The 19,582-nt window shown below is 40.4% G+C and overlaps 1 protein-coding gene across 2 annotated transcripts in view; it reads left to right on the forward strand.

The window, feature by feature from the left end:
* eps8l2 (EPS8 like 2) overlaps positions 1-19,582 on the forward strand; it is a 233,075-nt gene that overhangs the window by 98,148 nt on the left and 115,345 nt on the right. For both annotated transcript variants that reach the window (XM_039763877.1, XM_039763886.1), the window contains one exon: positions 8,106-8,203. The gene's annotated coding sequence lies outside the window, so the exon portion shown is untranslated. The remainder of the gene's footprint in view (positions 1-8,105; positions 8,204-19,582) is intronic.

Raw genomic sequence — 19,582 nt, forward strand, 5'->3', positions numbered from 1 at the left:
TATATATTCTGACACCGACTTTATATATTCACAAAATCAATTTATTTGCCTGTTTGGCACCCCATAGTATATGTGTGTGTATATATGTACACATGTACACATGTGTATATATATATATATATATATATATATATATATATATATATATATATATATATATATATATATATATAGTGTGGACCCGGACACAGACAGGTGGACATGTTGTTCTTCAACCCCCACACGTGTTTATTTACAAATATTTACAATATTATGGTCACTCAGACCCAGTTCCGTGCACAAAACACCCCCAAACACACAGTCCTAGCCTCACAAACGCCTTTCTTCAGGCCGCCTCCACACCTCTCTCGTGCCTTGTTCGTCTTCCACCCGACTCCAGCCCTGAATGAAGGGAGACGGCCCCTTTTATTCTCTCCCGGATGAGCTCCAGGTGGTTCCCGGCATTCCCTCGTTGGCCACGCCCCAGCATGGCGGAAGTGCCGGCTGTTCTCCCGGCAGCTCTCCGGGTGTCCTTCCTAATCTTCCCCCCAGCACTTCTTGGTGTGGCAGAAGTGCTGAGGGAACAGGTCCCCAAGGCATTGGTGCACCTCCTGGCGGTGACCATGGGCCCCTACAGGGTGGGGCTTCCATGCCCTCAACTCGTGGCCCCCAGAGCAACCAGGAAGGCGGCCCCCACGTGATCCAGGGTGGGCACAGACCCACATCCGGTCCCTCACGGCATCCCGACCGGGTCGTTGCCCCTGGCATCCCTGACACTGCCCCACAGCCAGCGAAGACCACTCGGGAAGAGCGACACGTCCCGCGAGGGCAGCATTTCCCCGAAGCGGGTCCTACTCCAGGACCACTGAGGTCCGGCCCCGTTCTCCAAACAGGGATGGGGCGGAGACGCGGCCTGAGCACCTCCACTCGGTGCTCTCCTGTGCCTCGCACAGGTTGCGCTCCCCCTTTTTACAGACACCCCGGGGCCCCCTCGTTCAGCACCCCCTCCGAGGCCTCCGCGCCCCTTTGTTCTGAGCCACTCGCTCCCTTGCAGCCTCCTCCAACCGTGGTGGCACCTGCACACCAGCAGAGAGATCCCTCAACAGACGGTCCTACATCCGAGGGCAGGTCCCCAACAAAAGGGGTCCTGCTGCTTGTCTGGGGTCCGTCCCTGCAAGAAAGAGAAATACAGGGGCAGAACCGCTGCCTGGGCACCCTTCCTGTACCACGCACTGGCAGCATTCCCCCCTCCATTCGTCACCCCGGCACTTGCCTGTTCGGCACCCTCTCCGCGGGTTCCATATCCTTCCTGATGGTGGAACCTACGACACCGCCTGCACTCTCTCCACCGGCCTCAGGGACTCCCTCTGCCCCCGCAGACGGCGGCCAGCACCCGGACGTGTGCACCCAGCACCACGTCCCATCATATCAGAGGAACCGCCACTCAGCCTGCCATTCCTCCTGTCACTCTGGGACGCCCTGACGGTTTGAGACTCCATATTACAAAGAAAGAGCCTCTTTCCCGTCTGCGTCCCTACAGTGCGGCGCGAGACCGCGGCCATCTCGGGGAGGAGGGCGCTAGGACCCGGGGCACTCAGCAGCCCGTGTCCAGGCAGCGTCCTCATGGTCTCCCCCCTCGCCGCGATCAAAGCCCGTTGCGCCGCACCTACTGTCGGAGAGCTGCTTACTTGAAGCTGATCTTTGGCATCACAGCCATGTTCAGCAAACCCTCCCTCATGCTGTACCGGGACGGCGAAACCTACCTTTCCCGCCGTGCTGCTCCGGCTGGAGAATCCAGCGGTGCACCGTCGGATCGCTGATCGTAGCTCCTCTATGGACGCGACTGCCTTCCTCTCCAGTACCTGCATCTCTGCCCAGAGGGCACGTAGCACCTGGAATAAACGCTGCTCCGCGGGCTGAAGGTACGCCTCCAGCTCCGACAGAGCAGACGGCAAAGACAGGAAGTTATCCGACGTGGAGCCTACCTGTCTGTCAGCCTCTGACGCCGGCAACTTCCTGTGGGCCTCCTCCTCTGGCCCAATCGGGTCTCCCCCCTGCACGTGATGGACATTCCTTGGTCCTGCCTCTCTGCAGTCATTGGCGGGCACACTGTCCATCGTGTGCCTGTCAGGGGGAGGGACTTCTGGTCCGCGGCCATCTTGCCTCCCCTTCTGCGGCGGCTACGTGCTTTCCGGCAGCCTTGCTGTTGCCGGTGCCTCTCGAGCTGCAGCGTCTCCTCCTCTGCAGCCCACACGGCTGCCGCCCGTGCAGCCGGAGCTCCGCAGACCGGCATCGCCCGCCACTGACACGGATCCGGGAAGTCCCTGCCTATAAAAGAGAAAACACGCCCGGCCCCCACGGGCCGGCTGCCGATAGGCAGGGAACTCACCTCCCCGGGCTCGTCCAACCGAGGACCCATCTATGGCGTGGCATCTCTTGATGCCATGCCGTCCCAGGTAGAGCATCCTGCCGGCTACGCCACTGTGAACGCTGACCCAGACACACACTTAGGCGGAAGTCGGGTGGAAGAGAGACGGAGCTGGAGAGAGGATTGGAGGCGGCCAGAGAGGCAATTTGACTGTGTGCCCTGGACATTGGGGGAACAGTGCTGGGGGCACTGGGAAGTGCACTAATTGTAAATATATTGTTAATAAACGTGTGTTGGGTGAACTTACGATGTCCGCCTGTGTGTGTCCGGGCCAGCGTTCACAATATATATATATATATATATATATATATATATATATATACAGTCAACCCTCGTTTATCGCAGTTAATCCGTTCCAGACTCTGCCGCGATAAATGAATTTCCGCAAAGTAGGATTCTTTATTTATAAATCGAATATTTTCGCAGTTAGAGCATAGAAAACCTGTTTACGACCTTCTAAATACAGTAATCCCTTCTCGATCACGGGGGTTGCGTTCCAGACCCCCCCACGATAGGTGAAAATCCGCGAAGTAGAAACCATATGTTTGTATGCTTATTTTTATATATTTTAAGCCCTTATAAACTCTCCCACACTGTTAACATTATTAGAGCCCTCTAGACATGAAATAACACCCTTTAGTTAAACATTTAAACTGTGCTTCATTACAAGACAGAGATGGCAGTTCTTTCTCACAATTAAAAGAATGCAAACATATCTTATCTTCAAAGGAGCACCGTGAAGAGCAGATAATGTCAGAGAGAGCCGCTAAGAAAAGCAAACAATCAAAAAATCAATACGTGCTTTTAAGTATACAGAAGCACCGCGATAAAGCGGCATTTTGTAGAGGAGCGTCCTATCTTCTAGGAAAAACAGCCACTTTGTAAACAGCCCCCTCTGCTCACACCCCCTCCGTCAGGCAGAGAGAGTGAGAGACAGAGAGAAGCAAACAAAACAAGCTCCACGCGGGAAGCATATCTTATAGCATTGAGGAGTTTTAGTTAATATGTAATACATGCTCTGATTGGGTAGCTTCTAAGCCATCTGCCAATAGCGTCACTTGTATGAAATCAACTGGGCAATCAAACTGAGGAAGCATGTAACCTAAATTAAAGACCCATTGTCCAGAAAGCGGTGAACCAGCAAAAAATCTGTGATATATATTTAGATGTGCTTACATTTAAAATGCGCGATAGAGTGAAGCCCGAAAGCGGCTTGATATAGCGAGGAATTACTGTATATATATATATATATATATTCCAGCAACACTCATGACAATGACAAAACAATTAAATTAACAATCATGTTACGTTATTTTTAAAATTTTTCCTTTTCTTTTTCATAACTTCTTTAACACACTACTTCTCCGCTGTGAAGCGTGGGTATTCTGCTAGTTCAATATATATATATCAGCGCTTCCCAATTCATTTTACCCTCGCACCCTCTTGGTTTATATATATATATATATATATATATATAGATAGATAGATGGATATATATATATATATATATATATATATATATATATATATATATATATATATATAGGTGTATGTATATGTACAGGCCTCAAGCCTGTTCAGATGGCTGAAGCTGTGCTCTTCATTGTGTTGTCTTCAGTTCATGGTGTGATGGTCTTCTTCAGTTGTTAGTAAGAGATGCTTCTTCATCATATGTTGGTTAGCAAGCAAGAGAGATACTTCTACATCATCACAGGTTAGTAAGAGATGCTTCTTTCAGAATATGTTGGTTAATAAAGAGAAAGAGAGTGAGATAAAGCAAGCAAATTTAAGGGTTTTCTGTCTAACCCCTACAGCCAATAAGACATCATGGTACTTAGAGGCCTCTGAGACAAGCCAATTCCAAACAGCCATACCGCAGACCAATGGGGGAATAGAACATCTTAACACCAACCACACCCTCAAGACCAAATGTTAAGATAACCTGGCTTCCTTGTGGGGGGGTTGAAAGACTTTAGCAGAGAAATACTTGGCAAACTAGTTTAAGACACATCCTCTCCCAACTCTGTCTTAAATTGCAAAGTGACTCGGTCGTAAACGGTTTGTGGCGGATATGGGCAAACACGAATGTCTCTCACCAAAGTAACACTAAATTACATTGCTTTGCCTAAATTACAATTAAAGACATACAAAATATTTATCAAGTTATATGTAAAACCTCACATCACAACAGATACATAACCATGTTCTTTTTATTGACCAGTAAAAATTGTTGGGCATACAATAAGAAATATAAATATATACAGTATATATTCTGTGTATACATGCGTATGTATATATATATATATATGTATATATATATATATATATATATATATATATATATATATATATATATAATAAAATGAATAGACCTTGACACCAGAAAGAGATTTGAGGCAGCCACCCGTATACTTAAATGAGGATGCAATAATGGAGCTTTGCCAACACAGAAGTGTACAAGTTGAGTTCCAAACAGAAACTGAGTAAATGTGGAGGTTGTCTGTGGCAGTAGGTTAGTGGAAGTGACATCATCTGGGGACCGGAACAGGAAGTGATGTTCTTGGGGCCAGAACAGGAAGTGATATCTTCAGGATCGGACTCAGGCAGAATTTCCCGTCTTTGACATGCAGGAATATCAGAGGAAAGATTAATGCATGCCACCGCACCCTGGCCTAGTGTGGAATTTCCTTTAATTGGTACCTCTAGCTGCCTCCCTTGCGCACGTATGTGACTATTTATATAGTGCTTCCAATACATCACCTTCAAGTGACGCTTCACTCGTAATGAGATAAACATTGTTATTCACTTCATACAGTATATCAGTGGCTTTAATGCTGTGGTTGATTAGTGTGTGTGTGTGTGTGTGTGTATATTAGCCCATGAAATGTTAATGTGTTCATTTTTGTGATTAATATGGCCTATGTAATGTATATATATATTTTATTTTTTTTTATTAACATTGCAAAACTATATTAATGTATACAGTAGACCCCTGTTAAGTCGCGGTTCAGAGTTTGCGGCCTCAGTCATTTGCGGATTTTTCCTTAGAACCCATCTAACAATTGTTAGCGGAAACCGCAAATATCCTCCACAATTTGTATGGCTTTCATCGTGGCAATACTGCACTATAGAGAGAACAGGAAGCAACTGTAGTAGAAAATGTGGCTTGGGATGGTGAAAGTAGCCAATAGAATTTGAAACTGCATCTCCCAGCAGTGGCTCTGATTGGTCTTCTGCTGAGGGTGCTGGGGTTGTTGGGCTCAAAGGATGTCAGCGCAGCTTTTAAAAAGGGTCCCGGTGACCAAAAACAAAAAACAGTTTTTGTAATTTGTGTTTCAAGTTCCTGTCTGTCTACCTTCTGTTGGGTTACCTGTAATTCATTTTATCCTGGATCGTTTTGTGCATCTGGATTGTCTGCCGTCTGCCTGTGTACATGAGGACTGTAAGTGGATTCATGGCCATCCTGCAAAGAAATGAGCTCTCCTGAACCCATCCACCCATCTTCACCATTTCAGGAACTACCGGTAGGACTATCTTTACATTCCCATTCAATGTGCAGATCTCTGGACTATCAAATTTCATCATTATGTTTCATACGTTGCTGTTTTTCATGAACTTTTTCATGATTTACTGTGTGTGTTTTGTTTGTGCTTTGTTGTATTTAATATGTAATCACTGTAAGGGGAAGAGGGGTGGTATTGTTGCTTTCTTATTTCATTTGTTTTCATTACATTCTTTATTTGCTGTTTGATTACCAGTTTGCTTTGGTTTTGTCTCTGTTTGTGAGTGTGTGTGGGTCGAGTTAAGGGTGGGTACGTCCCTGGAATCTCCACCATAAAAATTAATCTTAGCGGCACCGGACAGCTACAGCGTTATTCATTTCTCCTTGCTGCTGATTGACTGTGATACATCTTCAGCTGGGTGTTCTTGTGTTTTCCGTTTAATTAAAAGCCTGAACAGCACCTGTCCTTTCTGGCTGATTGATTTGTTTGTCTCTCCTTCCCCAGACATTCTCTTCTCCGGTTGGGGGTTGTGCACCCCAATGATGTTTGTCTATTTTTTAATCGATAACTAACTGCATACTGAGCTCATTTTACTTCTGAAAGAGACATGTTTGTTTGAAATTTTTGAATAAAGTTCCTGTCTCTACAATCTCCTGTGTTTCTGTGACCCAAGCATGACAGCCTGCAGTACTGCAGCCTCACTGTCCCTGGAATTCAGCCGCTGCACTAGACTAGCCTGCAAGCATCAGCGGTTACCTCTGTGTGCTTGCGTGCAGCCAGTTCAAGTGCAGTTGGCTCAGTGATTTACTGAGTTTCATCCATGGCGTCAGTTGCATTTTGTACATATTGTTCCAGTAGTTTTTTAAATAATGTTTACAGTTCATTAGAAGTGTGTAAAATAATCAGTGTTGCAGTAATTGTGAGGATCTTTACATGAAAAAAAGAGTTTCATTAGAATTTCACTTTTTCTTTGTTAATTGTGACGTTTACTTAAAGTGCATCAAAAAAGTATTTGGCATCCAGGGATGCATTAACCCCCAAATATGTGGCAATTTAAGGGATAAAGTCCCAAGATTCCGCTGAAACGAGCTGCACCGTCTAAGGCTTCTGGCAATGAAAACCCACTTGCATGAATTACAGTACATATAGCGGTAAAATCAGTATTTTACATTCTAACACTGTGGGAGACATAGCAGTATAGTATACAGGTTCACCTTTACATTCTTTATTTTTAGGTAATGTATTAAGCTGAGTTTGAAATTAAATTAAAGTGTTTTGGGGGCATATTTTTGGTTTAAACTATGAAAATTAGCATTTTTTTAACCACACCCAAAATTTGTGGGTGCTCTAGGAATGTAACCCCCACGAATTTTGGGGGTGTACTGTACATATATGTATATAAATATATCTATATTCATCAAGTGCTTTACAGTGATGGTAAAGGCTTGTGGGCTCCATGTTGCAAATAAACTGATCAATAATGGAAGAAAAATGTTATTGATGGTACTATTTTATATTAGTCTGCTAAAGGTAACAGAAATTTAAGGAGGTTTTTGAATACAATGTACATAGCAAATGTACATAATGTAAAACTGGCTGACAAACTATAAACTTCTAATGCCTGAAAAACAGTCAGCAATCTTAAAACTGTTATTATGTTTGTATATAGGGTAAACTACAAAGCTACACTTTTTTTTTTTCAATTTAATGTAGTTTGCAATTCAACCTTTGCACAACAGTGAATCTATAGCTATTGATTTTCTAAATAATACTGCTCAGAATGGTTGTAGTTTTGAGATTTTCTCATATTGCATGTGATACAGACAAACAATCACAAACAATTTAAATTCCATAATATTGTGTGACACCTGAATAGTAGAGGAAGATACAAGTAACAAAATCCATCATTATATTTTTGAATCACCATTGTAGTTATTTAAATGTAAAATTGGAACTATACTTCATCGGTAAGCAAGCAAGATTTTTAAAGGAGTTGTGTGCACTCATATGATTAGTATCTGTTTTTACATGCGTAACAAAAATCTTTTTAATGTTTTATGCAGTCTTGGTAGGTGGGGAAAAATCTAATGACTGCTCTATTTAGTTATTAAGGGATATGGTTACTGTGCACTGTCTATTTTGGCTCAGTAAATATGAATATTACTTTTCTCATATATTTTTTCAATTACTTTCAGATTGGTCAAACGGATGTAGCAGGAAGTCTCTAAGATCCTCTAACAGCTTTGCTCAAGAAAAACCTTCTGCTTCTAACAGACTCAAAGTCCTTTAGGAGGTAAGACAGTAAAGACCAATTGCATATCTGAGGAAAGCATGTTTTAATTACTAGAAAGGAAACAACTTTCATTCGTTGCATAATAACAGCTTGCATGTCATTCACATGTGAGGCAGATTGCCCATCAGAGGACAACCATGTCAATGCAATTTGTTTTCTTGTGTCTTAAAATGCATTGCCTCATTGGCAATGAAGAGTCCAGCCGTTTTAAGAGCAGACACTTTTTACCAAATGTGTTTAACCTATTAAGATTGTTGGGTGTTCTCTTAAGCAGTTTTAAATTGATTGTTGCAAAGTTTTGGAAGTGCCATGTGGCAAATCCATTAACTAATAAGAAAGACAGGGTTTTCTTGCACTGTGCTTTTCCACTCCAGCTCTTAGCCACTAATTACATCATTAATCAGCAAAAATAATTATATAGTTCGTAGTGGATCAGACGTTATCAGACCCATGGAGGTTTTTAAATCCTAACCGTAGAACATATTCCTTCTTCACACAAGTTCATCATTGTTACTCAAGAATTGATTATTTCTTCAAAGACAATAATTTTTTGCCCATTATCAAATCTTGACTTTATTGTTCTCTCTGACCATGTCCTTCTGATAATGGAGCTTAATTTACTATGTCCTACATACTCATCTCATAACTGCCATCTTAGCTCCTGTCATTAGCTGATGAGCACTGTACAGAATTCATATCCAAACAAATTAATTCTTTTCTGGAGACAAATAAACCCCCTGGGGTCTCTGCAGGTATGCTCTTGAAATTCTGAAGGCATTTTTAAGAGGACAGATTATTTCATGTATAACTCACGAAAATAAATTTGAAACCAAGAAGGCATCTGAGTTAATCGGCAAAATTATCAGAATACAGTAATCCCTCGCTATATCATGCTTCAACTTTCGTGGCTTCAGTCTATCGCGGATTTTATACGTAAGCATATCTAAATATATAACGCAGATTTTTCACTGCTTCGCGGGTTCTGCGGACAATGGGTCTTTTTACTTCCTGTACATGCTTCCTCAGTTGGTTTGCCCAGTTGATTTCATACAAGGGACGCATTTGGTGGATGGCTGAGAAGCAGTTAAGTTCCTGTGTGCTGAATGGCTCAGCGACGGAGCGCCAAATTCGATTCCACAGCATTAACCAGGAAGTCTCGTCTCGCTCATTCAGCATCAACATGTTTCGCTGTGTAAAAGAGTTAACTTTTGTGCTCTTTTGTGTTCATCTTTGTGCATAGTCAAGCCCTTCATTATGGCTCCAAAACGATCTGCTCCTACTTCAGGGGCCGTGCCCAAGCGCCAACGGAAGATGTTAACGATTGCCGAAAAGGTAAACGTTTTGTATATGTTGAAGGAAGGGAAAAGTTACACCAATGTAGGACGCCATCAATGAGGCTACGATTCTTTTTATTTAAAAAGTAGGAAAGGAATATAAGATCTATGGCTGCAGTGTCCTTTTAACCAGGGTGCAAAACAAGTTGTAAATGGAAGTAATAAGGCAGTAGTCTGGATGGAATCTGCTTTAGGGATTTGGATTGAAGAAGAACAATGGCGGTGCTACACAGTTGCCTGAAGAGGCTCCTTTAGAAGAGCTGTAACGCTCTCCTTTGTTATGCAGTAAAACTAAACTCATCGTTATCGGACAAGTCATCGTGTCATTGTTGGTGAGTAACCATAATTAATTTTCTACTTAGAGTACTTAGTACATGTACGTAAGTTTAGTGTCACTGTACACACATTTACTGTATACAGTTTTCCTTGCATTGTACATATTTATTGCTGGTGGCCTGTCTATCGTAATGGCTGTAACATATGTGATATCGGACATGCTCGATATCTTAAAAATAATATTTAAGTTTTACTGTATATAAACAGTGTGTTTACATACAGAATTTAAATGAATCTTACCTAATATCTAAGAGAATACAAAAGGTTTATGCTGTATAACTGTGCGGAGAATATTTATAAATGTGGGAGATTTATTTATGTGGGAGAATTTATAAGGGCTTAAAATATATAAAAATAACCATATGAACATATGGTTTCTACTTCGCGGATTTTCACCTATCGCGGGGGGGTCTGGAACGCAACCCCCGCGATCGAGGAGGGATTACTATAGATCTAAAATACCCCAGTTCTCCAGATGAGGCACTTTATAGGAAAAGACAGGTTTTGCAATCAGAATTTAACCTCTTGACTATTACAGAAACGGAACAGCTCCTCTTTAAATCACATCATCATTATTATGAATACAGAGGGAAAGCCAATACGATTTTAGCTCAACAAATCCACAAGCAGGAAGTCCACAATGCAATAACTGCAATTTTCCAAAACAGACTGAGATAAAATCATAGACCATAAAAATATAACCCACACATATAGAGAGTACTCTATGTCCTTATATTACAATGAGTCTAAAGAAGATAAGACACAAGATAATGAGTTCTTTGACTTATTACAGATACTACAATATGCATCATATAGACCAATCTCACTCCTAAATAATGACATTAAGATGCTCTCTAAAGTTCTATTTAGAATGATCTAGAAAGTGTTTCCTTCTATACTAATAAAAGGCAAAACCCTCACTGACTGACTGACTCATCACTAATTCTCCAACTTCCCGTGTAGGTAGAAGGCTGAAATTTGGCAGGCTTATTCCTTACAGGTTACTTACAAAAGTTAAGCTGATTTAATTTCGAAATTCTACACGTAATGGTCATAACTGAATCCTACTTACGTACATATATACGTCCATAGCCTGCAGCTCGGTCGCCATGTGAGGCGGAGTTGCGTCCCCTGTCACCACGCCTCCCACGTAGTTGGCTGCCTGCCTATATCTATATATATATCCAAGCCTGGAGAAAACACTAAAAAGAAGGTTTTTCAGACATTGTGGTACATTTTCTGATGCAGCTAGATGGAAACAACTACTCGCAGAAAATCCACAAGTTAATAGACACTCTGTCGCTAAATACTTACAGGCAAATCCACAAGTTCATAGAGACGCTGCCGCCTAATACTCGCGGGCTAATCCACAACTTCATAGAGACTCTGTCGCTAAATACTCGCAGGCAATTCCACAATTTCATAGATACGCTACCGCTAAATATTCGCAGGCAAATCCACAAGTTAATACCGGGAATGCCTGTTAAACATCTTAGATTCACGAGTAGCGATTTGGGTAGTGAACACTTCGATGAATGAAACCTGTTGTCTTTACAACGGTTGACAAACACAGAATATAACTTGAACACAACACGTCCTTAAAATACGAATCTGATTGAAAGAAATAATGATAATCAAATCCTTGATGACAGCAACACTCATAACAGTGACAAAACAATTACATTGATAATCATGTTACATTATTTTTAAAATGTTTCCTTTTCTTTTTCATAACTTCTTTAACACACTACTTCTCCGCTGCGAAGCACGGGTATTTTGTTAGTCATTAATATAACAAGACCAAACCAGATTTATTAATGGTAGATAATTTGCTTCTAATATCTAACATTTGTTTAATGTAATATATTCACTCATTAAATCTAACACCTCAGAGATGTTACTATCTTTGGATGCAGAAAAAGCATTTGACATGGTGGAATGGGACTACATATTCACCACATTGCACACATTTAGGTTTGGCCTGAACATATGTGCATTGATCAGATTGCTCTAAGGTGTAATAAGTAGCAAATCCAAAAAGAGTTTAGAAGAGAACAATGTGGGATGAAAATGGGGATGGAGATTAAGGATGGAAGTTAATTGGACTCTGCATGTCCTAGGTACCAACCTTACCTGAAGGAAAAAGAAGAAATTAGGAAATGAGTATTTTAAAGTTGAGGAATTGAAATATCTTTTTCGTTTAATCACCAAAGATTTCTTTGAGTGTGCTAATACACTGTGCATCCCACTGCTAATACACTGTGCATGGAGGAAAATATTTGAGAATATGGGGGAAATGAGAACATGAGGGAAAGCTATGAAAATGCCTTAGATATCAAAAGCAGTACTGTTAAGTGGAGTGCAGATTTACTGTCTCACAAATAAAAAGTTTTTCAATTTGGTACCACACCACACAGTAGAAAGTGCTTTTATCTTATTGGAAAGAAATAGGAGACTCAAAAGACAGTATAAAACATATTTTTAACTATAATAATTACATAATTGAGTTTGCAACATTGTTGTCAACTTTTATTTATTTTTTTTATTTCTTGATAGCATCTATTTGTTTATGTGCAATAGATACCGCTCAAACAAATTTAAGAAACACTTTTTAATCAGAGTATAACATCAAGTCAGTGAAATTTCTGGGATATTGATCTGTTCAGTTAAGTAGCAGAGGGGGTTGTTAATCAGTTTCAGCTGCTTTGATGCACTAGATGGGGAACAATGAGATGACCCCCAAAACAGGAATGGTTTAACAGGTGGAGGTCACTGACATTTTTCCCTCCACATCTTTTCTGACTGTTTTTTTCACTAGTTTTGCATTTGGCTATGGTCAGTGTCACTACTGGTAGCATGAGGCGATATCTGGACCCTACAGAGGCTGCACAGGTAGTCCAACTTCTCCAGGATGGCCCATTAATACATGCCATTCCCAGAAGGTTTGCTGTGTCTCCCAGCACAGTCTCAAAGGCATGGAGGAGATTCCAGGACACAGCAGTTACTCTAGCAGAGCTGGACAGGGCCATAGAAGGTCCTTAACCCATCAGCAGAACCGGTATCTGCTCCTTTGGGCAAGGAGGAACAGGATGAGCTCTGCCAGAGCCCTACAAAATGCCCTCCAGCAGGCCACTGGTGTGAATGTCTATGACCAAACAATCAGAAACAGACTCGTCCGTTACGGAAGATGGATGTCTGAAGAGGAGCTCTATTAGCAGCATCTCTATTTTTTCTCTTATTTCTTATTATCCCGAGGTATCCTGTATTTACAAACCCGAGGAATTTCTACTACAGTATATAAACATGAGTAACAAGAAAGGGGGACAGAAAGAAACAGAAAAGAAACATAAAGCTACATCCAAGTCTAGACAGGCATCAAGTCCAAGTGCAAGTTACGGCCTTTCAGAGATTTAACCTGAAACAGGCAGGCGAAAAAACAGATTTCCCACGCCCCCACTCCACTGCATCATCTCCAGTCAAGAGCGAAAATGGGAGCGAAGGTGCAAGTGATGCAGGTCATGATAGCTCACCGATTCCAGAAGATCACTTGAAACTGGAAATGGCCTTGCAGTCTGTGCTGTCATCTACTCCTCATGAGCCAGAAGCATCAGCTGTAACAGGGATTACCACTTCACCCGCGGAGCACGAAAGCCGAAACGATCTGTCTGAACTTAAGGTAATGATCGCAACAATGGCCACCGCCATAAATGAGCTCAAGAAAGACATTCAGAAAAATATAAAGAAAGTGAGAAGCGACGGCTGGAAATAAAAGAGCTGCGGCAGGATAATAAAGACGTATATATAATTGCTTTGATGCAGCTTTTAAAGGTATGCTGGGAAAAAATTGAGGAACACATTCAGGAAAATGCATCCAAACTGAGAGCACTTGCTGATCAGCTGGAAGATGTTAAGTAGTAATTCACGACTCGAATTGAAACAGCTGAACATTTGGCATCTACCGCTGATGAAAAAGCTATAGCTGCGAATTCCGAATGCAAGAAACTCAGAGACAGACTTGCGGCTCTGGAAGATGGATGCAGAAGGAATAATATTAGAATCGAAGGTCTGCCTGAGAATCATGAAAGTCCAAACCCAGTGAAACTCGTAGCTGAACTATTCTCAAAAATAATTGGAGAGGACATTAAATCAGATACCGAGAGAGTGGTAGCTTATCACATATGTGGATCAAATACCTCTAAACTTAAGACTTCTATTTGTTCACTTTGAGAGATTACAATTTAAGATTAATATAATGTCACTTCTCAGACAGAAACAAGAGATTATATTTGAAAATAACCACATTCATATTTTCCCCGATTTCTTACCCTCAACAGCTGCTAAATGTGCTACTTTTTACATCATTAAACAGTGGTTATGGAAAGTCGATATCAGATACAGCCTCTTGTATCTTGCCAAATTGAAAGTGGATATTCAAGACAAATATTACATCTTCTCCACCACGGAGGAAGCAGAAAAGGAGTTACGAAAGCTAATCCCAACACTTTTTTGAAATATGATAGTGAGTCGCATCCCGTCATGGCATGGCAAGAAGATATTACCTGCTGTCTGATCCGCTTGCAATGATATTGGTACCATAATTATACATCCTTTTCTTGTCTCGGCCACTTTCTGTTTATGTTTTAATTATAATTAGACTCGTATTTGTGGTAGGAATTAAAGTAGTTTTTTTTTTTTTTTTTTTACTATTCTAAAGGAGACTGTTTAACATCATACCCATGGTTTATTGTTAGTGTTATTATTGCATTAGGGTTTACTATGCTTATCCAGGGTCACTTTTTAACACCTTTCCATGGGTTTACTAGCTTAATATTTCAAGACTGTTGAAGATTATATTTTATGCTTAATAGTATTTAGACTTTATTTGCAATAGATATCTCTACTTTTTAATCCTCAAACGCCACTGCTGGGAGGCTTGTTTTGTTTTGGACATGCTCTGTCTCTAGGTTTGTCAGAGGACTGGGACTTTGTGGTGGGGTCCAGACTATTATGGGGAGGAAAAATGGGGGGGGGCGGTGGTAGAATAAGAGGGGGAGAGAAAGAGAGCAAGCCATATCTAATCTATCCTTTTAATCCTTATAATTATAACTACCAACGTAACAATAGGCTGCATGGCAATAACTCCTGGGAAAATTGGAAATTAAGGTTAAAGCTGTCTCACTTCCAGTTAAGACTACAAAATGACATCAAAAATTCAGAATCAATGTCTCCATGATGGGACAGTTAACTTTGTGAGCTGGAATGTTAAAGGCCTGAATCACGAATTAAAGAGAAAGAAAGTATTCTCTCACCTAACAGGTCTAAACGCTAAAATAGTATTTTTACAGGAGACCCACTTATTAAGCAAGGATCAGTTCCGGCTGCAAAAGACTGGACTGGCCAAATGTTCCATTCCAGCTTTACAAAGAAAACTAGAGGTGTGGGAATTCTTATACATAGAACGTCTCATTTGTATCATCAGATGTAATATCTGATCCTGAAGGGAGATATGTGATTGTCATGGGCAATTTATTTAACTGTAAAGTGATTTTGATAAATGTTTATGCACCCAATGTCGATGATAGGGAATTCATGCAAAATGTATTTACATCCATTCCCAATGTGAACACTCATAAAATTATAATGGCTGGGGACTTTAATTGTGTTTTAAATCCACTCTTAGATAGGTCTCCTGTCACAGGGGTGATGACATCTAACACTGCAAAGACAATTACACAGTTTGTAACTGACCATAACTTATCAGACCCCTGGAGGTTTCTAAACCCAAACTCAAGAACATATTCCTTCTACTCACCAGTGCATCATTGCTACTCAAGAATTGATTATTTCTTTATAGATAACAATTTCTTGCCTACGATTAAATCTTGCAGTAGTACGCTATTGTTATTTCTGACCATGCCTCTCTGATCTTGGAGCTAAAATCATTATGCCCCACATACTCATCTCGCAGATGGCGTCTTAACCCACTTCTATTAGCAGACGAGAACTGTACAGAATTTATATCAAAACAAATCACTTTCTTCCTAGAGACAAATACATCCTCAGAGGTCTCTGCAGGAATACTCTGGGAAACTCTAAAGGCCTTCTTAAGAGGACAGATTATTTCATATCTTTCCCACAGAAATAAATTAGAAACCAAGAAGGTATCAGAGCTAACCAGCGAAATTACTAGAATAGATCAAGAACATGCCAGGTGTCCAAGTGAGGCTCTTCATAGGAAAAGGCAGGCTCTGCATTCAGAGCTCAACCTCTTAACAACTAAAGAAACTGAACAACTCATTTTTAAATCAAGACATCATTACTATGAACATGGAGAGAAAGCTAATAAGCTCTTAGCTCAACAAATCCACAAGCAAGAAGTTTGCAATGCAATCCCAGCAATCACCAACATGGAGATAAAATAATTGACCATAAAAATATAATGCACACGTTTTGAGACTAATATAAATTCTTATATTCTACTGAGTTTAAAGAAGACAACACACAATCTAATGCATTTCTGGATGCATTACAGGTACCAAAAATAGCTACTCTTAGTGCAGAGGAATTGAATAAACCTCTGGCTATCAGAATTACTAGATGCTATAAAGTCACTTCAGAGTAGGAAAGCAGCAGGCTCTGGTGGCTACCCTGTTGATTTTTATAAGAAATTCTCCACTCAGCTAGCTCCCCTCTTATTAGCAACATTTACAGAAGCTAGAGACAATCAAATTCTACCTCAAACTTTTCGCCAAGCGTTAATCACCATCTTTCCTAAACAAAATAAGGACTTATTACAATGTGCATCATACAGACCATTTTCACTTCTGAATAATGATGTTAAGATACTCTCCAAAGTCCTAGCTAGAAGAATGGAGAAAGTGCTGCCTTCAGTAATATCCCAAGATCAAACTGGATTTATTAATGACCGACACTTAGCTTCCAATCTTCGACGTCTGTTTAATGTAATATATTCACCTGCAAAGTCAAACACCCCAGAGATATTATTATCGTTGGATGCAGAAAAAGCATTTGATATGATTGAATGGAACTACCTTTTCACTACATTAGAGAAATTTGGGTTTGGCCCAAACATTTGTGCATGGATCAAACTACTGTATACCAATCCAGAAGCTTCAGTTTGTATTAACAACATTAATTCAGACTACTTTAAACTAGAACGTGGTACCAGACAAGGATGCCCCCTGTCACCACTACTTTTTGCAATTGCCATTGAACCACTGGCAGTTCACTGTCGAAATGCTTATCAGATAAAGGGATTATCAAAAAAGGACTTGAACAGAAAATTTCTATATGCAGATGATATGGTACTGTATATATCAGACCCACAAAATACTGTGCCTGCAGTCTTAACAGCACTTACAGAATTTCAAAAGATTTCTGGTCTCAGAATTAATTTGAATAAAAGTGTGCTCTTTCCAGTGAATTCTCAAGCATACAATATTAGATTGGACACCTTCCCTTTTATCATTGCAGATCAGTTTAAATACCTAGGGTAAATATCACAAGTAAAATAAAGCTCTTTATCATCAAAATTTTGCCGTCTATATGGAAAAAATGAAGCAAGGCTTGCATAGATGGTCAACCCTTCATCTCACTCTAGCTGGAAGAATTAACGTTGTTAAGATGAATATCCTTCCTAAGCTTCTTTTTATTTCAAAACATTCCAATATACATCAATAAATCATTTTTAAGCAATTAGATTCAACCATAACCTTATTTATTTGGAAGTTAAACATCCACGTATCCAAAGAGGGACCCTACAAAGACCTAAGGCAGAAGGTGGCATGGCTCTACCTAACTTTCAGTTTTATTACTGGGCAGCAAACATACAAGCTATAAAACCTGAACACAAATAGATGAACATACACAGGCCTGGTGCGCAATAGAAATAAACTCCTGCAGTACTTCTTTATATTCCCTGCTTTGTGCCCCTATAAATGCAAGTTATCACCAATATACTAATAACCCAATTGTGCTTCACTCACTCAGAATATGGAACCAATGTAGGAAGCATTTTAAGATGGAGAATCTTTTATCTGTGGCACCTCTGCATGAGAACCACCTTTTCAACCCTCGCAAACATATGCAGTTTTAATATCTGGAAAACATTTGGGATTAAATTACTTAGAGATCTTTATATAGACAACATTTTTGCTTCCTATGAACAATTACATTCCAAATTTAACTTTCCAGCAACACATTTCTTTCACTATCTTCAAATTAGAAACTTTGTTAAAAAGAACCTGCCTGATTTTCCTCATCTCCAACCCTCTCTATGCTGGAAAAATATTGCTCAGTTTTGAGGACTCAGACAGCATTTCTGCACTATATATAAAATTTTTACAGTCCCTCCCTTTCAAAGATCCAAGAGGACAGTGGGAAAATGATCTCTCACTCAACATATCAGAAAAGGAGTGGAAGGTAGCAATGCAGAGAATTCACTCGAGCTCCATATGTGCAAAGCATACAATTATTCAACTCAAAATTATATATCGAGCACATCTGTCTTGCTTAAAACTGTCCAAAATGTTTCCAGGACAAGATCCAACCTGTGAACGCTGCAATCAAGTTCCAGCCTCACTGGGTCACATGTTTTGGGCCTGCACCAAATTAACATCATTCTGGACAAAATTTTAAGTGCCTTTCAGACAGCCTTGGTGTCACAATCCCTCCTAACCCAGTTAGCTGTGTTTAGTGTTCTTCTAGATTGGCTTAAAGTGGAGAAGGACAAACAAACTGTGATTGCCTTTACTACACTATTGGTATGCAGACTTATCTTGCTAAAATGGAAGAATTCTAACTCTTCTCTTTTAAGTCAGTAGGTAACTGATATTTTATATTATTTGAAATTGGAAAAAATCAAATTCTCAATTAGAGGATCTGTGCAGAACTTTTTCAAAACCTGGCAGGATGTAATCAATAATATTTTAGAATAAGCTCTTAAAGCACTGAGGAAGCATTCTCTTCCCATTTTTTTTCTTCTCCATTTATCTTTATCCGCTTATTAAACTCATCAATTTATTTATTTTTACTAGCTTTAAGTTTTACTCTGTTGGCTGTGCTCTCTTTCTCAGGGGTGGGTGTTGATTTGTTTTCAATCCTATTTTTTTGTAAAAATTGACCTATTTGAATGGAATGATTACAATAAAATCAATAAAATGAAAAAAAAAAAGAAACAGACTTCATGAGGGTGGCCTGAGGGCCCAACGTCCTCTAGTGCAGGGGTGTCGAACTCCAGTCCTGGAGGGCCACATTGGTTGCAGGTTTTCATTCTTACCATCTTCTTAATTAGTGACCACTTTTTCCTGCTGATTACCTCTTTTAAATAGCTGGACTCAGCCCACATAGTTGTTTCTTTTTCCTTAATTAACAGCCAAATAATAATGAGACATAAAACAGGCCGCCATATGACCAGCTCACCTGTGCCCATCACACAATATCTGAAAATAAAGAAAGGCGAAAGTCTCAGTAAGGCTGATTTCTGAGGTCATCAAAACGTTATGACAGCGTTCTTAGGAAAGGCAGAAAAGCAACAGCTTTGGAAATGTGTGCTGTGGCAGAATGAGAGTAGCAACAAGCCATGGAATTAAATAACGGGTTTAATTAACAGCAAGAATCGGCTCATTTTCATTAGGAAAGTGATTGGAGTGAAATTGGTTGGAGTTTGAAGCCCCAGTTTTGTTGGTCT

The sequence above is a fragment of the Polypterus senegalus genome, chromosome 1 (genome assembly GCF_016835505.1).
Source record: "Polypterus senegalus isolate Bchr_013 chromosome 1, ASM1683550v1, whole genome shotgun sequence".
NCBI classification, from domain to species: domain Eukaryota; kingdom Metazoa; phylum Chordata; class Cladistia; order Polypteriformes; family Polypteridae; genus Polypterus; species Polypterus senegalus.